Source organism: Botryllus schlosseri, chromosome 1, assembly GCF_051294905.1.
Source record: "Botryllus schlosseri isolate E-star chromosome 1, Bs_hap1, whole genome shotgun sequence".
Lineage (NCBI taxonomy): Eukaryota > Metazoa > Chordata > Ascidiacea > Stolidobranchia > Styelidae > Botryllus > Botryllus schlosseri.
Genome location: NC_137236.1, coordinates 4,668,270 through 4,686,104, shown reverse-complemented (window position 1 = coordinate 4,686,104; position 17,835 = coordinate 4,668,270). Strand labels below are relative to the sequence as shown.

The 17,835-nt window shown below is 39.0% G+C and overlaps 2 protein-coding genes and 2 long non-coding RNA genes across 7 annotated transcripts in view; 3 read left to right on the top strand and 1 right to left on the bottom strand.

The window, feature by feature from the left end:
* The window catches only part of LOC145443231 (serine/threonine-protein kinase PLK1-like), a 430,606-nt gene that overhangs the window by 27,079 nt on the left and 385,692 nt on the right, over window positions 1-17,835 (top strand). The gene's annotated exons all lie outside the window — the stretch shown is intronic.
* Window positions 1-17,835, top strand: part of LOC145436146 (serine/threonine-protein kinase PLK1-like) — a 992,061-nt gene that overhangs the window by 650,608 nt on the left and 323,618 nt on the right. The window lies entirely within an intron of this gene.
* LOC145446510 (uncharacterized) overlaps window positions 8,583-17,835 on the bottom strand; it is a 60,776-nt gene continuing 51,523 nt past the window's right edge. The window contains exons 1-5 of one of the 3 annotated variants that reach the window (XR_013917322.1): window positions 16,809-16,951; window positions 14,156-14,284; window positions 11,902-13,187; window positions 10,672-10,830; window positions 8,584-10,094 (exon numbers count right to left, since the gene is read on the bottom strand). This is a non-coding gene — a long non-coding RNA (uncharacterized LOC145446510). Of the gene's footprint in view, window positions 10,095-10,671; window positions 10,831-11,078; window positions 11,855-11,901; window positions 13,188-14,155; window positions 14,285-16,808; window positions 16,952-17,835 lie in introns of those variants that run through there. The other 2 variants (XR_013917326.1, XR_013917319.1) reach the window with 2 other exon arrangements.
* Window positions 10,347-10,830, top strand: LOC145452347 (uncharacterized). Its single transcript, XR_013919332.1, has 2 exons — window positions 10,347-10,586; window positions 10,622-10,830. It is a non-coding gene; the product is annotated as an uncharacterized LOC145452347 (long non-coding RNA).

Sequence of the window (17,835 nt, the reverse complement as noted above, 5' to 3'; positions counted from 1 at the left end):
CCCCTGACATTGAGAAGTGTTCTCCCTGATCACTAATCGGTGTCTGACGTGTTCCCGGCCAAAATACAGTGACTTTTGAATTTGTAACTCGCTACACGAAATATGTGTCCCTATCACAATCTTGTGTGGCAATTGGAAATGCTGTATTGTTTAAAAAAAATGCAAAAAGGTGCATTGTATGTTCACAACGTGATTTCGACGATTAGAAAATTTACTGCTTTTCCCAATGAGATTAAAATCAGAATTATACTAACAGTTTTTTTCCAAATATGACTAGAATTAGAATGTCTGACTATGAAAAAACTTAGTCGCCTAATTGAATTGAATCAAACTACAACCATAATCAAGTTCAGCTCATACCAAATCAAGAGTTCAGGCACGAGAATGGCAAAGGTCTGTTCACTAGGCTTGCCTCGTTCCGCATGATACATTTCTCCTGTAGTATTTTCAAGAAAACCAGACAAATGGGAATTAAAATAAGAACATAAAAATATATTTTACAAATTAGATAAGAACTATATTACCGGCATTTTGCTCCAATTAGTCAACTAGAATAATGTAGCTATCCGATTCTGTTCTCAAGATCACACCAACGGCCACTCAATCGACGAGATATACGCCAGAAATTGTCATGTCAACTGCGAGAAATGTCCGGGTGTAGTGAGAATAGCTGAAATAATGAAAAGTGTTTCAATCCCACAAAACACTATACGTGTCGGTATGTTCATGGGGAACACTAATTAATCGCAGTCGCTGAATTAATTATTGTTACGTAAAGTTTGCATCTCTGTCCGGTGGCAGGAAGTATTGATGTTTGTCTCACATGTTGTTTGGGTAAAGTCACATTGTGATTTGTATTAGACACCAACATAGAGCTGTTTGATTACTGTCTTTTTTCATTGGTTCATATATTCATTTATTTATACTGTATAAATATTTTTAGCGCGTCTGGGTACAATGGTTCGAGTACCCGAATCCTAATCGGGTAATTTTGTAATGATTCAAGTCAAGTAGTGTAAGATCATTTTTCAAGTACAGTAATCGTACACTCCTTGATATTAATAGATATAGGCTATTATCACTATTCACTACCATATGTCGGTGATTCTATTTGTTGTAAGTAAAGCAATCAGTCATTGTGAGCTGAATTTTTCTTCTGAAAATGCAAACACTTCCTTGTCATGTATCTATCTAATTGGGAGAGCTATTGCTATTTGAAAATTGGGCTGATATTTCCATGCTGCTAAGATAACGCTCATCAAAATGATGGGTTGTAATTCAAATATATTCATAACGAGTCTTACGAAATACTCACCGTAAATACTATTTTATTCAAAAATTTTCTACTGCCATACCTTCTCCTCTACTGCTTGGAATTGAGCCAAATTTGGTGTGTATCGTCTATACTGTCAGCCCAACAATTTTGTGGGGTCGGCAGAAATTTTGTATTTTATTCATTTTTATGTAATAAATACCGGTAGAAAGCTTTCTACTGCAAGAGATTCGCTTCTACTAGTTGGAATTGAGCCAAATTTTGTGTGCATAGATTTTGTAGCCAACATAATAATTTTAATCCGTAGCCAGTGAAATCTGAAGATTTTTTTTGAACAGCCCCATTGTACTATTAGGTAATTCTAGTCTAATCAGAGTAAAGAATTCCATGTCGTTTTGTACTTAATATGTTTTGTATTTCTAAAATGTAGTAAACTTTTAATGGTCATGACATTGTAATCTGTTGACACCGGACCACAGCGTCAGTTCTATAATACAACTTCCATTAACAATTTCATCATTTCAAAAGACTGCAACACTGCGATACAATGAAAAGATAGGAAGTGGTGGAATGGACGGGGGAGATAGCGTAGTGGTAAGCGCCCACCAATCTGACGGACTCGGTGCGATTCCCGTCTGAGGTTTATCTGGGCTCCTCTCCCCCTGCCGTTGCCGTTCTTACGGCGACAAAAAAAAAACACAGTAAAATATCCAACGAAAGAAAACACTCGCAAGGAATGGAAATAAGAACCAGCAGTAGAAAGGGCCGCGGCCTATATAGCCTATTTACCAGTCGTATACTGGCATTTACTACATTTTCATGCATTCTAGAGCATTAATGGACAGCGCTCGTAAGTTTACAGTGGCTGTTTGTTTTTTGTGAGAATATGTATCTTCCAGCGGCGCAAGTAAATCCCCACATGGAGCCTGCGTTGCATTTGTTTCCAAGTAGGTATATGCACCCAAACCACTCCAACAGAGAACTGAACACCCTGTTTCAATGCGTGAGTGAGCATTGATCAAGTATGAAATTTCGGTCACTGTTTCGTTACAGAGGCCATTATCATGACTCTCAGCTCTCAGTGATCTGAGAAGAAGCCTGGTATTCGGGGTCATTTCTGAGCAAACCAATGAACCCTTCTCCTTTCCTTCCATGGTCGATTGAGCCCTGCACTGCACCAATAGGTACTGGAGTCAGCTTTGTAAATTTGTTGTTTTTCTCATTTCCGCCGCACTACTCTGATAAAATGCATCCAGATAATTAGCTTGTCATATGTCTGTGGAGTAGGTGGATTCGTCCAATGCTAGGCTACGCGGCAACGTGGTTCTGAAAATGTCATAAAAGATCGACCGGCATTGCTGTTACTCTTCTGGTCACGGTTGAATCAGACAACTGTAGCTTCTCAATTTGTCATGTAATGCTGGCCTCGCTGCTAAGTTCTGAAAACAGCGAATATTCGCGCAGTATGTTAAAGTCTTAATGAAATCACACTTTCTCTAGCAGATTTCTTGGGTTTAAGTAATTTTGAACGATGCGTCTGTAACGTCGCTTCTAATTTTGACAATGCCCGAAATATGGATTGCTGGGCTTGCCACCATCGTTTTTCTAAGATCAGGCGGTATGTGAAACTCCAGAAGCAACAGCTAATAGGCGTGGTATCATTTTAAGCTTCGACGCTTCGTTACGACAACTGTTCTTTGACAAATATATGACACATCGGTTTTCCATTTATATCTGGGAAAACACATTCATTGCTCGACGGAGACTTACAAACCCAGCTTTCGACGTTCGCGTTTCTAGTACTTGTTTCTGCTCAAACCATTCACGGTGTGTGAACACTTTTTAAAAGTGTTCTACGCAGCGGGATTCTCTTGAAGCAGAGTGCAGCCGAACACCGATTCATCATCATCATCATTGGTTTATTAGCAATTTTATCAGTTCAATACAGAGTTGGATCAATTACATTATTTCAGTTCAATTACAATTACAATTACAATTACTTTCATGGATGTTTCAATTACATTACAATTACAATTACTCCATGCTAAAAATATCAAATTACAATTACAATTACTCCTTGCATGCTTCAATTACATTACAATTACAATTACTCCTTGCATGCTTCAATTACATGACAATTACAATTACAATTGCTGCTGTTGAACATGTAATTGAATAATCATAAATTCAACCGTGCTCCTTGACAACCGTAGCGTCGTATTTAACAACAATTCAAGTCTAGTTCAGATTGTGTAGTAATAAATGCTTTTATGTGCGTAAATAGTATGCTATGTAAGATGTCATTGTGACGTAATATAAGCGTGTTTTGTATGCTCGGTAATTATGGCTCACGTAATTGGAAATGAAAAATGTTACTTACCTAATTTCCTATGGGTTAAGATTAAGGATAGGGTGCAGTATGTAGTTGAAAAAGTATTATAATCTATGCACGTGTTGGATTTGCGTATATAGTATATAATTAAAGAAATAATATTATTTTTATCGATGGACGTAGGAATTAGGATGAGGAGTAATAACAAAACCGGCTTTGTCAGATAAGACGTTATATAATATCCGGTGGTCTGGTTAGTTAGCCAGACGAAGTAACGATGCAGCATCGTGATCTGAAATCGTATCGTAGATTGCCAACCCACGGATAGATGCGCAAGATGTGAGTCACGGATAAATGCACCGACAAACGTACTGCAGAGCCGGCTAAAACCAGCAAACTTTGTAGTCCTAGAGCTGGCGATTCATGCGTCCATATTTGATGCATCTGGTCTTTATCGTAAGCTATTGATGTACTAATTCCGAAAATACAAAATAAAATCTCGGCAGGGCAATGTAACTGCTCCAAAATAGCCGTTTAAGGCCGACAGTTCTGAAAAGTGAGAGCGCTGCAGCAGCATGACCACAGCAATTACCAATTACGCCCAGCCATTGTTCAGAACAATGCCGATTCCCAGACTTTCACGACTAATTTGGGATGGTACCATTGCCTGGAAATATACTTTTATTGCGAAATCAGTGCGACACTAGCTTTCGATTAGGACCATACATATCAAATTTCGACGCTTGGATCGCCAGCTATGGGACTATCAATTCTGCTGCTTTTAGCCGGCTCAGCAGTTCGCTTCTCGGCGTATTCAATCGTGAGTCACGTGTTGCGAATCCATCCGTTGGTTAGTAATCTAAAAATTGTATACAATGGCAGCCGAGGCCAGCATAGCGGTAAAAATTTAAAAAAAACTTCGCCCGCCAGGGCGTAGTCAAGGGCTTCCGCGAATGGATCCACCAAATTCCTTGTCGACATTTAAAGAGAATGCATTATAAGTCAATTATTTTATGTTGTGCTTGTCAGGTCTCAATAGCAATTTAATGTAATTGAAATTGTAATTGATCAAAATTTTCGTCAAATTACAATTACAATTACAATTACACAAAATAAAAATGCTTCAATTACAATTACATTACAATTACATTGAAAAATGTAATCAATTACATTCAATTACAATTACAAATTACAATTGATCCAACTCTGGTTCAATACACCACAAAAAATGCGATACAATGAAAAGAAAGGAAGATGTCGAAGCGAGTAGGGGTTGTCTATGGAATCGGACACCAACCTTGGCCTAGGCGATGTAAAGAGGCGGCATGCACACTGAATGAAAGTAAAGAAGATAGTATAGAAAAAGAAAGCGACAAGAAATTGGGCGGCATGTCATGGGAAACGAGATCGATAGGTCAGTCGTGGTCCGGTAATCTTGAGGATGGACTGTATTTATTTAGTAGTAATTGCTTGTATTTCGACTTGAATGTGGACACTGGACATGCTCGTCGACTGTCGGATGGCCGGCGGGATACTGTTCCACACATCAGGTCCGGCATATTTGATAGAGCGATGATCTTTTCGGTCGATCATATGATATTTGGACGACGTGGACGCGCGTGTGTTGTACTTGTGCGCTTTTGATTCAGAGGTAAAGAAGTCATTGAAATATTCGGGGCAACGACCGCAGTGAAACTGATACATAAACTTGGCGATTTCTAGTTTCCGCATATCTTCTATGTTTAGGACGCCGAATCTCTTCAGCAGCGACTTATTGGATGGGCAGCCAGGCCCCAAAGGGGCCCTAGCTATGATTCGGAGTACTTTATGCTGTAGTTTCTGCAGTGGCTTGAGTGCAGTTTTACTGGCAGCCCCCCAACAGAGGATGCCATAATGTAACTTCGATTGGATTAAGGATTTAAAGAGCATCAGAAGAACCCATGCTGGCACGAAGCGCCCAAGGCTGTAGAACAGGCCGCACTTCGGTGATAATTTAGTTTCTAGGGACTGAATATATGACTCTTCCAGGACAGGTTCGAGTCCAGTAAAACCCCGAGATATTTGGCATTATCTGTGTTGGAAACGGGCTGACCAGCGATATTCACGGTTAGGTTATTTTTTGAATTTACTGTCAGCAATTGGGTTTTCGAGGCGTTTATGCGAAGGTTGTTCTGGGCCGTCCACTCATGGACTTTGGGCATTTGATCACCAGTCAGAGCATCCAGCTCTGCCGTCGAAGATGCGGAAGAGAGGAGGTGAGTGTCATCAGCGAACAGTGTCGTGTTCAATAAGGAGGTTTCAAAAATGTCGTTGACATATAAGGTGAAGAGGACCGGTCCAAGTACTGAGCTCAAAAGAATAACAATCTAAAATTCAGCATAGGCCTATATCAAGAAACCAGAACACATCAAAGAATGAGTAATCAAACGAAACAGAGACAACAGTGCGATAAGAAAGCTAAGTAGCTAACTTACTATGTAACAAATTCTTTGACTGTAGTAATTGCTTCCGTAATGAAAGATGTTGCGGGTCGCAAAATGAAGGTCAGCCGCATAAGGCCCGCGGGTTGAGAACCCCTGCCCTAGGCCCAGGTGGATGTTAGATTAAAAGAATCGCAACTGCATGCGTGTCGTTCGACAACGTCCTATCTGTTCATCTCATCGCATTGTACATGGTGTGTGACTAAAGATGATAAATATAGCCCACCTATATCATCTTCTCATTTTCCTGGACTGCGGGGGCAGTGGTAATCAGTTTACACCATAATACAGGAGATCAAAGGTACTTCATCTGATGTCCCCGTGGGAAAATTAAGTCATTTTCAACTAAGACTGTGAGAACCATAAAAGAAGTTGACCAGCGTAGTAGGTATGTGACATCCATAATCTGACATACCTTCATTTAATGAGTGTTCGCAGTTTCACTTTACGTTCAGTTCGTACTTACACCTGCATGGATTATAATCTCTGAGACAAGCATATTCATCTTAGTCTGCTATTACATTTTTTCAGTCAGTCCACGATTTGCGTTTGTGTAATCTGTCGTCTGGCCCGTCGTTTTCATTAAAATATCCTTCTGGGATTTATATACTAAGTTGTTATAAGTTTTCCCTTGCCAAATTATCGTGTTCGAGCAAGAAAACTACTTTCTACATGTCAGAAAGTGAACAGATCGTATTTCAACTTTAAATTAATTGGTTCATTTTGATATAGTCCAAAAACGGAACGACTATCAGAGTCAGCACAAAATATGACGTCACCAGCACCCTAAGCACGTCCCTAAATCAGCATGTCCCTAGATTCATTAGAACACGCTCTGTGAAAAGCTCACCCTTACTTCATCCGCTCAAGATTGACGCGGAACAATCAAAGGCCATAAATTCTGCAATTGACAAACACTTGTTGGATAATCCCGCATGTGCGAAAAATTATCGAGACGACAGATTTCGCATACTCGGAAAGGGTCGCTCACACTTTCATTTGCGTGCCTTGGAGTCGACTTTTATCAAAATGCACCAGCCAAGGCTGTGTCAACAAAAAGTGTTCGTGTATCATCTAAAAACAGTACATTGAACGCTCTCGTATTTGACATTTCGTGCTGGTGACGTCATATTTTGTGTTACGATTGTTGATATACGCTGTTCTTTTGAATTCTCTACTACTTGCTGACGATTACCCCGGACGAGTGTCAGCCGCAAATATTCGGGTTCATTTCAATATGAATATACTATTCAATTGTATATTGAGGTTCTGTACCTCCAAGAAGCTGTTCAAGTAGAAACATACATAGAAATTTCCACTCGATCACAGATAGTCGATATATACCATGTCTGTGGTGTGTTAGTAGAGTACTGCATTGCAACCAGGACATCATGTCTGGGGTATGTTTTGAGGTATGTTCGTACTGCATTGCAACCTGGACATCAAGTCTGGGGTATGTTTGGGGTGTGTTGGTAGCTTGGTACTACGTTGCCACACTTGAAGACACCCCATAGTTACCCTAGAAAAGATGTCCTTATGTTTGGCATGTTCCTTATTGCCAAAATGAAAGGCAACCTTTAAGAGAATTGGAGTATTGCGACATTTGCGAGTTGTGCCTGATCCGCGGTCTGCTGTTTACATTATGGTCTTTGTAGTAGTCAGCCCGGTCCGCAGTTCCGCCGTTTAGTATTGCAAGTTCCGCTAGTTCCGCGATCCGTTCGCTCCGCCGTTTAGTATTGAGCTATTTTCTTATGGTCCGCAGTTCCGCCGTTTAGTATTGCAAGTTCCGCTAGTTCCGCGATCCGCTCGTTCCGCCGTTTAGTATTGAGCTATTTTCTTATGGTCCGCTCGGTCCGCAGTTCCACTCTGTCTGCCGTTTAGTATTACATGTTCCGCTGTTCCGCGGTCCGCCATTTAGAGTTGCCCCTAAGCGACCGTCCAGGCTTTGATTGCATCCATATTTTGTAGCAGTTCCAATTTTTCGGTACGGAGGTTACGTTCTCGGTCAATGTAAATCACAGGTTCCCATCATAAGACACAGAATCACTTTGGTGGGGTCCTGGATGACGAAAACATACATTAAAACAATAGAAGAGGTGATCAAACTATCCCATCGTAAGGGACCTTGTAAATTTAAAATCAACTGCAAGTAAAATCATCCACGTAAACGATGATAAGTAATGACAAATATTTATACCGAGTTACAATTTTGTTGGAGGGGGGTCTTCAAATTAGTCAGTGTTTCTATGCAAGTAGAAGTTACGTCGTTGCAGGCGGTGATGTTACAGAAGAAGTAACCTCATAAATTTCGAATCAACTGCAAGTCGAAGTAACTATTTCAACGACACAAACTACTTGAAGTGAAGATATGTGGCTGAAGTAGTCAGTGATGCTACTCTACTAGAAGTCTACACTTCAGTAAAGCCATTTCATAAATTTTTCAAGTCAACTCACGCAAATTCGGGCTGTATTCGAGTCAGTTGATAAATTTTCAAGTAAAGTCACACAAATGTAGACTTGAGTCGAGTCAAATTGAGTCGTTTGAACAATTTACATGTCAAATCACATTTTAGTCAAGCCCTTTCATAAATTTTCAATTAAAGTAGCATAAAATGATTCGACCAACCTTGATCAAATGCTCGAACATGTAGTTGTGGAAATACCTGAGCTAGGCTACTTTCTTGTTTAGAGTACTCGGGTAACGTTGGAGGTTGTAGTAGTACTCCGCCATTATTCGTTGTTTGCGTACAGAAGTATTCACATGCTATTGTTGACAAGTACACGGTTGTTGATATCACATAGTTGATAACCTGAAATTTGAAGGAAATCATTATTCTGCAGATATTTGAAGGCCTGCTATAGTAAGGATAATATTGAAATTGTTTTTAATTTAATGAATATTTTACAGACATTTAAAGGCCTGCTTTCTACAGGACAATTTTGAAAGCCTTACCTATATCCCTGAGCAGTGAAACGCCAAGATGTATTACACAAGACAGACTTATATGATATGATATGGAAGCAGTCCCATATTGACACAATTCCTAGTTTTTAGTTCGCGTTCAGTATTAGCGGGTATTAATCTGTACAAGGCGGTGGGCACAAGAGTTTGACACCTAGAAAATCTTTAGTTTTTACCTAACGGATTAGAAGTAGAATGCTGGCTACAGCTTTTCTGGAGTTACTATTAGAATTACTTGATTTACAAAAACTTAGAAATCGAATTAAATTGTGATTTGGAAAGAACTACAACAAAAGGTCATATCATGAGCACGAGAATGACAAATGCCTGTACATCGAGCTTGGCTTGTAACACACGATAATTAGATAACAAATAGATTACCATTTTGATTAGATTAGTTTAATTAGACACCTAGAATTATATAGTTGTCCAAGTGCGATGTGCGCGCAGCCGCACAAGTATTTAACATGTCATAGCCAGTCAATAAGCGAAATCGCCACTTTTACTTATAATTGAGTTGAAATTTACAGTGTTACATCTACTTGGACTTGCATCCTTAATTTTGCATTCTCTTTGAAATTGCTACCGCAGCAATGAATAGTTCTACTAAAGTATCATTGCTGACTACATTGGCTAGCATCTATTTCCACATGAATTAGTTTTGATCAGTCTTTGAAATCGATACATTGACTTGTAATTGAGTCGTACTTGGGTTGACGTTACTTGTACTTGAGTGGCATTACCGACTACTTTGACTGCCTTCTATTACTACATGTAGTAGTTTGACATGTCCTAGAAATTGCAACTTTTGCTTGCAAACGAGTAGAAATGTATGTATAACGTTACTTCTACTTCTATTCGAGTAGTCGCGCTGACTACTTTGACCGTCGATGTATTTATCGAAATAGATTGTAAGCTCCTTTTGTCAGTGAGCTCCTTTTATCCAGATATTGTGACGATACAAAAATAGCCATACTGAATCCTGCTTTATCGGTCAGATCCACCAATCCAATGCACAGTTGCAGGCTGCAGGATCTTCTGCCTCATCTGTTGAATCAAACTCAGTTTTGATATACAGAAATGCAATATATAGCTAATGCTAACCATTTTTGGTAATGTCACATACTGGCTAGAGTTGTAATTTGGATCTATGATATCTGCTTGACTGGATATGCATACGGAGTTCTTAACCCCTGTGGATTTCAACAACCTTTTTTGAATTTGAGCCAAATTTGTACACAGGAATATTCTATGCACCATTCTCTGATACATGTTGAACTCGATATATATATTTGAACATCCTAATAGCTTTCATTTGTACCATTACATTTTGAATTTAGGATTAGCACCAATTTGAATTTCGACACATCGGTCAACTTATACATCAATATCATTTTACAAATTGAATTTGTTGAAGAATTTCTGATATTCTTCAGTTGTCGCGATACTCAAGAATTGATTTGAGCCTGAGCCTTTACCAGATTCTGATTTTATTATATGAAATCTATTATTCATAGAAGTATCCTACATTTCAAAGAGGTATTATTCATAGAAGTATCCTACATTTCAAAGAGGAAGTCTATTCAGAATAAAGTCAAGTAGTGATTATAAAATCAATACTCACCTATATATATAGCAGACTTCAATGACGGATTGGTATCGATCAATTTCTTGAGTTGAGCCTCAACGTCTGCCATATGGAAGTCTGGTGATTCGTTACTGTATACATAGGTCGCCTCTGGCTTGTCACCGACAGGTTTCTGTGTCTCTGTATTAGCGGCACCTGTCATGTAAAACAATATGCTGATACAGCTGTTGGATAATAGCACTACGTTTGCCATTAGGGGAGAAAGAATTATTTTACTTTGCAAACATATAACAGGTAAACTTTGGGTTGGTAAGTTTTTCATATATACAAACTCATAAAGAGTCCCTGCATACAAGTGTCCAGGTGCAGATTTTCTAGATTATTTCATATCCAAACATAACAAGAGCTAGGTGTTCAAATAAACTTTTGAAAATGTGACTTACGCAAGATGGCTTAGCTTTTGAATATCGGCTTTATTGGTGAAGGTGCTAGTTACCGGTCTTATCGGTATCGGACAGGGTTTGAATCACGTCACAAGATTCTGAGTCACCGGTCATAGTAATGAGAGTCGAGTCACAACCCGAGTCATGTTCAACTCATTTTCCTAACTCCACTCCAGTAAAACGAACTCCTAGCATTCAAAATACATTCATTTATCTCACTCTAACCAGATATGGTCAGTAAAGAAGTACTTTTTCTCTGTCCAAGTACTAAACTAGGTTTCTTCTACTTGCAATACTTACTCAAGTAGTTATGATTATGGACGATTTCTACTTCTACAAAACAATTTTCGGTTTTCAATCCAAAACTAGACCTGGAACATTGACCTTTTTACCTACTTGAAGATCACAACTTTTAGTTTTACTTGAGTGTCAATTTACCTCGTTACTTCTACTTGAGTACCAGTGATGGCTACTTTGACCGCATCTACTCTCAATTGGCTTATTCAAACATAAAATACACTTTCTGGCTTGATTTGCCGTAAGTTTTACGACTTCGCTAAGTCATGTGCAATGACTCGAGTCGAGTCATGACTCGCGTCCTTATGACCCCGGTTCGGCTCAATGATCCAATATCGGTCGTGCTCTCATCGTAACTAAGGCTGCGCACAATGGTTCAAGTAGTCTAGTTTGAATCAAGTATTTATTGCAATGATTCCAGTTGACAAGTGAGAGATGATTCTCTCCAGTGCTAAAATGATACTCAAGATTCAAGCACTCGATTTCGCGCATCCATAACAATATTAAAGACTTGTAAAAACCTCACTTTTGAAACTTGGCTCCAGTTGACTCTCCGATATTTTAGGCGTGATAGCCAATCAGGTTGTCGGCAGTTCTTGTGGAATGTAACCTTGAAAGACTGACTCACTGGACAGTGCTTGCTTCACAGTAGTTCATTCTCATGGGTCAACAGCCAACAAACTGTGAAAATCATGGTAGGTCAGAGTTGGAAACAAGTCACCATGTTCGCGTCGCAAGTCATATCGAGTCATTGCACATTTTGAATCGAGTCAAGTTACTCGATTTTTCGAGGCAAGTCAAGTTACTCGATTTTTATTGTGACTCGAGTTAAGTCAAGACACTTGAAAAAGTTGACGCGGTCATCCCAATACTGAGGAGCACATTAGAAAAAAGGCAAATGAGTTACAACATATCTTTTGATACGATCACAAGCTGGTGGTGATTATTTTGTAGAATCGTCTATTCATTCTTGTCTTAATGAAAGTTTACTGCAACGTCTTGCATCAAGCGGTAGCTTACCGACCAGCAATGCATATACCTACGAGAAAGAAAAACATGTATCAACTTATCAAGTCGGATGTTTGTTGCTAGTGCTGGCACAATGATTCGAGTCGAGAAGTAAGAGATGATTATTTCCAGTTCTAAAATGATATGCTTCTTGCCACCATCAGTTAATTTTATGAACCAGAATTATGATTTCGCCGCCATTTTATAACATGGAAGGCTGTAAACCTCGATTGGCCGTATCGCATCTTAAGAAATATGTAGTAGAAAGGTACAGTGTTAGTGGAAATGACTTATATATCAAGTCGCGATCAAGCCACAGCATTGTCGCATAGTACAAAGAAATAACAATGATTGAAACGATACAAAATTAGTTTATGTGATGTAGAAATGGCATTACATTATTTCTGGTCGCATATTTGAACTTTCCACAATTTCCATAACGTCATGCCGTCACAAGAGATGATAGTCAAATACTCAACCTGAAGCCAAATACTCGGATCAGGATAGAATCAGTCAGGTACTCGATTTAGCCCAGCCCTACATTTAAGACCCTTGCTATCTATTTTATAAAAATCAATAATCAATGGTGCTATTGGTGCATCATAGCCTACTCACAAAACACAATCCAGCGAACAGATGTCTGCTGCTTCGAAACATCTGTCCATCGTTGCCGAGAACTTCCGGTTCATTAATAGTTGGGACTGCCGCAATGAGTATTCATTGTGTGGCTGTCACAGTCGACCGTTAGTAGCTCAATTGAAATCTCAAACTTCAACTTTATATTGTTCGGGAGAGGTTCTCCAGCTGTTAATACAAATTTCACGCCGAGTTACACAAGTATACAAAGTACAAACTACCAATCCAGCTGAATGATAGCTGTTTTGACAAGTCATGTTTTTAGTCACTGTCCTTTATTTTCATTCCGTTATTCTCCTCGACAACTCTTAATTGTTTTGTTTGATTTCATGATTGGTTGATTGAATCGTTGCATCGTCCGTTTTCGTTTACCTTTATATTGCTCTGTTGCTGCAATTTCTTGCTCCATGCTCTTGTCCAACTGTTATCGGACGAGCAAGCAATCTTGCTAATCTTGCCATTTACATGTCTTATTCTAAACAAGCTGTTCCGTATTATTCGTTTGGACTGCTCGAATTTGTGATCAGAAGAGGATTGATACGCAACGGTTTGACTAGTCCGAGGCAGATTTAGTGTACAGCAGACAGGATCCAACACCTGACAAAGCGCCACTCATTGATTTTAGTGCCGCGTCGGAACAATAGCGAACTACAGTAGCTGCTGCTTTTTGAGTAGTCCTAGTTTTATATTTGCGTATTTTAAAAGTATGCAGTTCCAGTTCATGTTGTGCATTAAAACGTAGTTGCCGAACAACTAGAAAATGCGTGTCATCATGATGCCGGTGTTCTGTTGCGTGATGATGTTGCAGAGATTGGGACCTCAGAGTCATCACTACCAAAAGACAGTGGTATAATCAGGGGAGTATTGGGTGGTCGAAACCACTCCCGTTTGAAACCCGAAACCAATTCAGCTTGAACTGCTGATTTTATCTTCAATATCTCTTAGCTCAATTGCAATTCAGAAATTAAATTATCAGGCATTACTTGGCTATATTTTAGTTCGTTAGTTGGGATTTTTAACGGTTGTTGGTTCTAGTTTTAGTTACGAGTTTTGAAAAATGAGTAGTTCTAGTTGTAGTTGCACATATTAAAAATCCACCAGTTTGCACTGTCTGGAACCACCGCAAACAATGTTACCTTGACATCTCTGCGAATGATCTTACACTCGTGAAAATAATAAACGACTCCAAGCAGAATATGTTGCATGCAAGAACGAATCTCTGCTTCTGTGATGACGCGTCTTCTTTTGTCGAGATCCATCGGCCACTGACAATGGAAATCAAAGCTAATCGGATTGATACAATGAAATCAATAGCAGTATTTGTTGGGTACATAGAAATCAGTGGTCCTCAACCTTTTTGAGCTCGGGGGCGGGTAAAAATTCAACAACAAATTTTACAGATCGGTGAACCTTACAAGTTAGAAACTTAATACCACGCTGCTATTTTTATATTAGACTTGTTATACGTAGGGCTGTGCAAAATCGAATACCTGACTGATTTGAAACTGAACCGAGTATTGAGCTTCGAGTCACGTCGACTATATCAGTAAAACTCATTTTGTCATAACAACAGCGTGGATGATGTATAAAGTTCAAATATGCACCTTCCATGCAACCACAAAGAGTCCAATCCCCGTTATGCATCACATTGAAGATTATTTGACATTTTATGGACCGCACTCTTTGACAATGCTCTGGGTTGACCAAGACTTCACAAATATGTGATTTTTCAGAAACCTATGTAGCTATGCTGCGTACGTCCGATTCAGGTTTACAGCCTTCCACGCCAATTCTCGTTGGTAAATTAACTCTCAGCTAGGTTTATTAGTAATCATTTTGACTATTGTGGCAGAGAGCTTATCATTCCAGTACTCGAACAAAATTCATGGCTCACACCTTGAATCAAAATCATTAGAATTGATACTCGATTCAGATCCGAGTACTCAGCTGGATATTTTTCCAAATTAGATTAGAATGATAACTACCATTTTTTTTTTCAAATGTGCTCAGAATTAGAATTACAGCTACATCCTTTTTTTCACGAATGAGACTAGAATTACTAAATTTGCAAAAGAAATACACCAAAAATCTGTACACTTTATATCAGAGGTCTCAAACTCAAATGTGCTCGCGGGCCAATTTCCTAATTTGTGATGACCCGCGGGCCGCAGCATCAAGAAATAGGGGTATTCAATGTATAATATCCAACTAGGCCTTATTTAACGGCACCTTCCAGACAGGCATTTCACAGCCACCGAGAAAATATAATTTACTATTATACTATTCATGCTTGACACGAAAAAATCACATTTTCAAATATTTGAATAGAATCGTTTTTTTTTGCCGGGCATAATTTGTTAGAAATAATGAGTTTAGACATCATGCGAGAGGACGCATGATGATATCGTAAAAGCTGTCGGGTTGTAATATTGCAGTTATTTGACCTTTGAAATGCCACAATTTTATGTAGAATATTTTAGAATTCACTAAAGATTGATCTGATATCAGAGCATGTGAACGGTGTAGCCGAATCGGGGTTTCTGATATACTCGTGATAAGTATAGGCTATTGTGACTGTCATTGTCAAAGTCAAATTAAAGCAGCGTTAGGTTTTCTTCGATTAATATTGGAACATATCAATAACAACTTAAATATAATCATTATTGTTCCATAGTAATAGCATTGTTTCTTGACCGTTTTAGCGATCGTACCCCTTGTACTTTCAATTAGATTTCCAGTGACCCCTGTCGATTTTTAACACTGTTTCTGCTGGGACCTATGTAAAAATCAGAATGTCCGTTCAAATAAAATCGAGCGTAGCGCGAAGAATGTTTTCCAGTTGAATTAATTAGCCCAGAAAAGATTCCACAGCATATAGGCCAATTTCCACAATGCATCTTGTACCCCCTGATGTGGTGCTTTGTACCACGAAGGGGATACGGACCCCTGGTTATGAACCCCTGGAATAGAAATGACTAATCGCCGAAGAATCCATTGGTGTTACAGCTGTTGAGCGTACTACTAACTTACTCGCCACCGGTAATAACATGGACAGAGAGAACAAACAACATCCAGGATGTAACCAAATCTACGTCACGGGGGCCACAGAATGCCAATGGTTTCCATACAGACCTGATTGTATTTCTATATTCTATATAACCTACGCAACGCAAGCTACGGGCTTTTGATATATTACTATTCCCTACGACAGTTTCATAGATTTTTGAGTCCGTAGGATTGCCAAGTCACTATTCCGAGAGACAAGTCCTTCTCTGATTTCAACGTTCGACCCTACTCAACTCGAGTCAATTTTAGTTTATCACCCAGTCAATCCAAAATTGAGTAATTTGACTAAAGGTCGCACCACACAAAATCACAATTTTCAGTCACGAATCATCAACGGCTCATGTTTTGTCATCATGAACCAGAAATGTGACGTAATAGCGATCTTCCACTGCATAGTAGATTTTAGAAAGTGATGTGATAGTGAAGTTTGTTTAGATTTCAGGTTTTTGTAGTAGTTTTTGAGTGAACTTTAAGTTCCTAAATATAAAAAAAGATATATGACACTAGAATATATTGTCGAATACTTGAAATTGAAAAATGCCTTCGCGGGCCGCACAAAATGTTCTCGAGGGCCGCATGCGGCCCGCGGGCCGCGTGTTTGAGACCTCTGCTTTATATCAATTAGTTGGCAAAGTCTGCCAGAAATGAACCTTACATAGCTGATGCAATTGCGAGCTCCATAGTTTGAGAGACATTACACTTCCAACAAGGAAATGCTTTTACCTTTTTTAGCACAAACTCGAGAACGATGTAGACAAAATCCTTGTCTTGGAAGAATCCGTGAAATCCAACGACGTACTTGTGATTCAAACTGCGATATTTATGATCTCTTGAGATACATTTTCTTTCTGGTGATCATACGCGAGCAATGCCTATAATTCAGATACAGGGTACTAGATTCAGTAGCGGATATTGAAAAGTGAGTAGTTCTAGTTCTATTTGTGCATGAAATTCAGTATTTCGTATCATCAGTTAGGCATATTAGTTGGTTAATTAGGGATCTTTAACCCGGATTTGAGTTGAATTGAGTTACTAAAACTAATCAAAAATGATTATTGTATTTCAGCAGTTCCATATGCGGCCCTATGGAATGTGTTTAGAACTAGAACTAGAGATGAATTTTACAATCAGGAGATATTGCCAGTTCATGAGTGTCAGGAGATGAGGTTTATTTAAATAAGTTGTAATTATAGCCAGACCGATGATATCGTTTGGCCAGTCATATCGAGTCCATAGTAGAGCTGGACCTATATCAGCTATGAGAGGTAAAAATATCGGCACTTTCTGTGACGTCACAACCGGGTAGCAGGGAAAACTATTATTTGCGTTTGCTACATCGGGAATATTCATCTATATCTCTTAACTTACAAGTGGTCACGTTGGTACTCGAGGATTGAAGTAGAAGTAACATTGTAAATGTCTACTCGAGCACAAGCAGCAGTAGCGATTTCAAGCAAGTATTCCAGACCTGGTTTTGCCAAAAAACTGAACTGTTACATAGGAGGTACAAAAGTAGTCTAGAAACATTTGAGTGACTCGAGTATTAGTGCAAGTGCACGGCAAAACCTACTTGAGTATTCTGAAAAAAATGAAGTTGGCTACTATTGTTACTGACTGGCTCTGCATACAAGTGTACATATGCAGTCTTTATAGTATATTTCATGTCCAAGTATAGCAACGGCTCTAAAGTTCAAATCAATGTTCTAAAGTTTTGGAAATGTGCCTTACGATAGTTGCCATATTGTTTCAA